The sequence below is a fragment of the Enhydra lutris genome, unplaced genomic scaffold (genome assembly GCF_002288905.1).
Source record: "Enhydra lutris kenyoni isolate GAN:26980312 unplaced genomic scaffold, ASM228890v2 scaffoldscaffold22, whole genome shotgun sequence".
NCBI classification, from domain to species: domain Eukaryota; kingdom Metazoa; phylum Chordata; class Mammalia; order Carnivora; family Mustelidae; genus Enhydra; species Enhydra lutris.
Window position 1 is genome coordinate 23,438,323 of NW_019154106.1, and position 6,000 is coordinate 23,444,322.

Sequence of the window (6,000 nt, forward strand, 5' to 3'; positions counted from 1 at the left end):
TCTTTGCCAGTGAAAAAGAACTCAAATCAAGCTCAAGCCCTGAGATCAACTAGCTCTATAAACTTTTTCAAGCATATAATGTTATCTCTTTGACCTTCAGCTTAGTTTAGACAAAGTGAAATATTGTACTCTATTATCCTTAAGGAACATTTTAGCTCAGAATATGAAAATGCAAGTTAATGACTTGTCTTAATACAACAGCTATTTAAAATCAAATATATGAATATAAATAAGAATATATTTCTTGAAGACCCTTCCACCCATACATCATCCCTGTTAACATTTTTGGGTTTTTTTTTTTCTTTCAAGATTAATTTTTTAAATTTTTTTAAAAGATTTTATTTATTTATTTGACAGACAGATCACAAGTAGGCAGAGAGGCAGGCAGAGAGAGAGAGAAGGAAGAAAGCTCCCTGCTGAGCAGAGAGCCCGATGCGGGGCTCGATCCCAGGACCCTGAGATCATGACCTGAGCTGAAGGCAGAGGCTTTAACCCACTGAGCCAGGCTTTAACTCACTGAACCATCCAGGCACCCCTTCTTTCAAGATTTTAATCTTGCATGGGCTGTTGTCTAACCCCATGGCATGCATCCTTGCAGAAATTAGAGAAGAGAAACAGAATTACAGATTCCAGGATTGAACTGATAGTAGCCTGTCTTGAATCTGATGGCGTGTTGGGTAGGTGGGTGCAGGTGGGTGATGCCTACCACTCGGAGCAGGTGGAGGCTGGAGGGAAAAGAGATGAATTGAAAGAAAATTGGAATGTTCTGTTCTTGCCTCTGCTTCTTTGGAAGAGTCACTGCATGCTTGAGGAAATCACCAGCAACAGCTCAGTGGCTTTCCTGACAATGGCAAAATGTTATCAAGACAACACAAAAGGCTTCCTGGGGGAGGAGCTGAAGGAGAATGTTGTGGGCTGACTGGTCTCCCCAAGACAGACACTTCACAGTCTCAGCTTCTGAGACCTAGGGATTGATAGAGTTTAACCTGGAGAGATTACTTCCTCCAAATGATGCTTCCCTTTATGAGAGAGAGAGAGAGAGAGAGAGAAAGAGAGAGAGAGAGAGTGTGTGTGTGTGTGTAGGGTAAGCCCCGTGGAAAGATTTACCTGGTATTGTTTTTTTTTTTTTTTTTTGACTCTCTACCCAGAAAAAGAGCTGGATCTTAAACTCAATTATGTGCTTTATAAAAATGGTAAATTTAGGGGCGCTTGAGTGGCTCAGTGGGTTAAAGCCTCTGCCTTCGGCTCAGGTCATGATCCCAGGGTCCTGGGATCGAGTCCCGCATTGGGCTCTCTGCTCAGCAGGGAGCCTGCTTCCTCCTCTCTCTCTCTACCTGTCTCTCTGCCTACTTGTGATCTCTCTCTGTCAAGTAAATAAATAAAATATTTTTTAAAAAATGGTAAATTTATAAATACTTTATAAAAAGAAAGTTTCTGGGATGATGACTATGTAGATACAAAAGCTAAAGCTACTGTTAAGGAAAGGTTATTCACTTATTGTATATTTATTAGGTATCTGCTATAGACCAGTCAATAAGTTAGATACATACAAATATAAGAAAAGAAGGAGTTTCCAACCTAGAAGAATTCACAGTAGTTAGGCAGTATAAATGCAATACAATGTGTTCTGCTATAGCGCAGATAAGCAGGATTACTACAGAATCCAAAAAATAAAGCAGTTAACTCTGTGTAAGGAAATCAGAAAAGATCACTGAAAAGAAGACATTTTCTCTGATTGGAAAGCCTGATTTGGGGAGGGGCAGGGTTTTTTGTTTTGTTTTGTTTTTTGTTTTTTGCTTTTTTTTTTTTTAGCAAAGGGAACAATATTATCAGTCATAAAAACAGAAAAGGAATGCCATATGTGTTACCTAAGGCACTGATACCAAGTTACCTATCACTGGTTCATGAGAAAAGCAGGAGGAAATAGCCAGGATGATACTGCAGAGGTATAGAATAAACATGTAAAATTTGTTTTTAAAGGACTTCAGATGCAGTACTGAGGAATGTGATCTCGATCTTACAAAAAGATGTATACATCTTGGGGTACCTGGGTGGCTCAGTCATTTAAGTGTGCAATTCTTGATTTTGGCTCAGGTCATGATGTCAGCATGGTAAGATCCCCATTGAGCCTCATTTCAGACTCCATGCTAAGTGCAGAGTCTGTATGAGATTCTCTCTCTCTCTCTCTCTCTCTCTCTACCTCTGCCCCTCCCACAGCCCCATAATCTTTCTTTTGAAAAAATAAAAAAGAAGAAGAAGAAGGAGAAGGAGAAGAAGAAGAAGAAAGAAAGAAAGAAAGAAAGAAAGAAAGAAAGAAAGAAAGAAAGAAAGATAAAGCCTCTGCCTTCGGCTCAGGTCATGATCCCAGGGTCCTGGGATCGAGTCCCGCATTGGGCTCTCTGCTCAGCAGGGAGCCTGCTTCCTCCTCTCTCTCTCTACCTGTCTCTCTGCCTACTTGTGATCTCTCTCTGTCAAGTAAATAAATAAAATATTTTTTAAAAAATGGTAAATTTATAAATACTTTATAAAAAGAAAGTTTCTGGGATGATGACTATGTAGATACAAAAGCTAAAGCTACTGTTAAGGAAAGGTTATTCACTTATTGTATATTTATTAGGTATCTGCTATAGACCAGTCAATAAGTTAGATACATACAAATATAAGAAAAGAAGGAGTTTCCAACCTAGAAGAATTCACAGTAGTTAGGCAGTATAAATGCAATACAATGTGTTCTGCTATAGCGCAGATAAGCAGGATTACTACAGAATCCAAAAAATAAAGCAGTTAACTCTGTGTAAGGAAATCAGAAAAGATCACTGAAAAGAAGACATTTTCTCTGATTGGAAAGCCTGATTTGGGGAGGGGCAGGGTTTTTTGTTTTGTTTTGTTTTTTGTTTTTTGCTTTTTTTTTTTTTAGCAAAGGGAACAATATTATCAGTCATAAAAACAGAAAAGGAATGCCATATGTGTTACCTAAGGCACTGATACCAAGTTACCTATCACTGGTTCATGAGAAAAGCAGGAGGAAATAGCCAGGATGATACTGCAGAGGTATAGAATAAACATGTAAAATTTGTTTTTAAAGGACTTCAGATGCAGTACTGAGGAATGTGATCTCGATCTTACAAAAAGATGTATACATCTTGGGGTACCTGGGTGGCTCAGTCATTTAAGTGTGCAATTCTTGATTTTGGCTCAGGTCATGATGTCAGCATGGTAAGATCCCCATTGAGCCTCATTTCAGACTCCATGCTAAGTGCAGAGTCTGTATGAGATTCTCTCTCTCTCTCTCTCTCTCTCTACCTCTGCCCCTCCCACAGCCCCATAATCTTTCTTTTGAAAAAATAAAAAAGAAGAAGAAGAAGGAGAAGGAGAAGAAGAAGAAGAAAGAAAGAAAGAAAGAAAGAAAGAAAGAAAGAAAGAAAGAAAGAAAGATTGTGCACATCTAAATATTTAGGTGAAATTCCTAAATATGATTATATTTGTCTTTTAGTGAAATTACCTTGGATGATGGAGAGAATAAAGGGGGGAGGATGTTGGAGAACTTTTAAAAAGGAGGAGCTACAGTGATCTACACAAGAGATGAATAGGTACTGGACAATGATTGAAATTATGCACAAGGATGGATATAAGTGCATGCACAATTAGATGTAGGAGCTGAAGAAGAGTGCTGTATTAAATATGGACCTCCTTCATTTGACATAACTCTTAGCACAGAATAGACTGTCAATATATGTTGTGTAAGGACCTATTTTATATTTTTATTTTAGCCAGAGGCTTCCATTGAAGTTAAACAATAACTTTGTTGTTTAACCCTTAGACTGTCCCTGCTCCCTTTCCCCCAGGGGACTTAAAAACAAGTCCGGCAAACAAGCTCCAGGTGTGGAGGCCAAGAAAAACAAGGCTGTACCCACCTCGAGTCTAGCCCTGACATAAGTACAGCCATCTGGGCAAAGCAAAAGCTGGCACCTTGCACTTGCACTGTAAGAGTGGGTTAGCATAAGAATGGCCATCCTGAAGGCCCGGAAGCCACTTTCCCTAACAGGCCGACACTGCAGGTGCGTGACTTGAGATAAAAGGAACTAGCTAAAACCTGAAAAAACAACTTAATCATATACCACCAGGGCGGTTAGGTGGTGGTGCCATAGGGATCAGATGTTAAAGAAAAACAAATGGTTAACTTGCAGAGATCACTATCCTGCAAGATAGGAGTCTCCCTTGGTTTGCAAATGTCCTAGTGATTTACAACAAAGAAGCTGTCTTCTCAATAGCTCAATTTCCAGGGACAAATGGCTCCATTCCTTGAGGCCTGGTGTCACCCTCCCCACCATAAAACTGAAGGAGGCTGAGGCAGAAGGAAATGTAAATAAAGTTAAATTTCTTCTAAACCTAAATTTCACTTAACTGCCAGAATGGCGCCAGGGTGACGCTGGGGTGGCAAAAGGTTAAACAAAGTTAAACTGTAAAAGTGGGGTGCAAGATATGTATTAGCTATGAAAAAGTGTCTTGAAAATGCTATTTAATAAACCCTTGGCTTTGAGTGCTTGGGGTCCTTGTTGAAACCCGCTGCACGGGGCAGATACTTGGACCCCAGCTAGCTGGAAATCAACCTCGCTGTGTGACTTGCATTATCGAGAGTGTTCTCTGTCTAATTGAGGGGTGGTCGACTCCATACCCTAACAGTTGTAGGAAGAATGAGTTGTGATTTCCAAATGGAAGAAGAAAATTTCGTGCAATTCTTCCTCATTCTCCCACCTCCCTATCCTTTGCCATCTTAAATATAAAAGATTTCTGTCAACTCCTCTTTAACTTTCATTTCCTATTAACCTACTATTGTTTCTCTCTTTACTGCTCGTACCAGCATTTTGCTCCTGATTCTGTAAAATACACATGGGTCACAGTCATAGGCAAGACTCAATAGAAGGAGACTTCAGATAAATTCCTTGGGAATTATAGAATGTGCTTAATGTACTCTTTCCACGTGGATAGGATGAGGGCAAGGATCTGAGTTGATTCCCTCTGTTTCACTGGGAAAAGATATCCACTGATTTTATACATGAAACTCCCCACCATATATTTTCTACTTGTTGGAAATGTATCTTGAGGGTTGATATATTAATCATAAAATATACAATAAATTTTTATAGCTGTGGATAGCTCGCACATTGGTAATGCTGATTTCAAAACATTTCATCATATTAGTATAGTTAGGAGAAAAAGAATGACATTGAAGTGATACATTTAGTAAGCAAGGGAAATGATTAGAGCTAACAGCAAAATTTTAAAAATGTAACACGATCAATGGCTATCAAAAATATCACAAATCATGAGATCGTTAAACTAAAGCAAAAATTCTCATACAGAATTTCAAAAACATCATTTAGATTTTATTGACTTCAATTATTTATGCTTCTGGGTTATTTTTTGAACACATTCAATACATATTTCAAAAAGCATCCAAAAGTGATATAATTGAAAGCAGAAAATAAGTCACAGTTTTATGAATTCTTCTGAAATAAAATGTTTCTAATTTCCATTATACAACTCTTATGACTTCCCAATTAATCTTTAAACAAAACAGTTATTGTATCCTATTATTATTTAATCAGGTGGAAAAGTTAGATTTTACTCCTTTACATATTTTCAATAAACTCCTACATATCTCCAAAATAATATTTCTTTGATTTTCAAACAATCTTGAAACATCCCTGAACTTATGCAGGTTACCATTTTCCAAGTCATGAAACAAAGACATCAAAACAATAACAGCAACCTAAAAAGTGAAACATGAGATGTAATTTTGTCTGTCACAGTTCTCTGACTGACAAAACTTCTTTAGATTGACCAAATATATTTAGAATGTTTTTAGAAGGAATGTTCTCTAACTGAAAGCAGGACACCTTGACCAAAAAAAAAAAAAAAAAAAAATGAAGTAAGAATGCAGAAAATAAAAGTCAAGGTTAGTCCACATAGTTTTGAATAGTGAAATTGTTATTCACC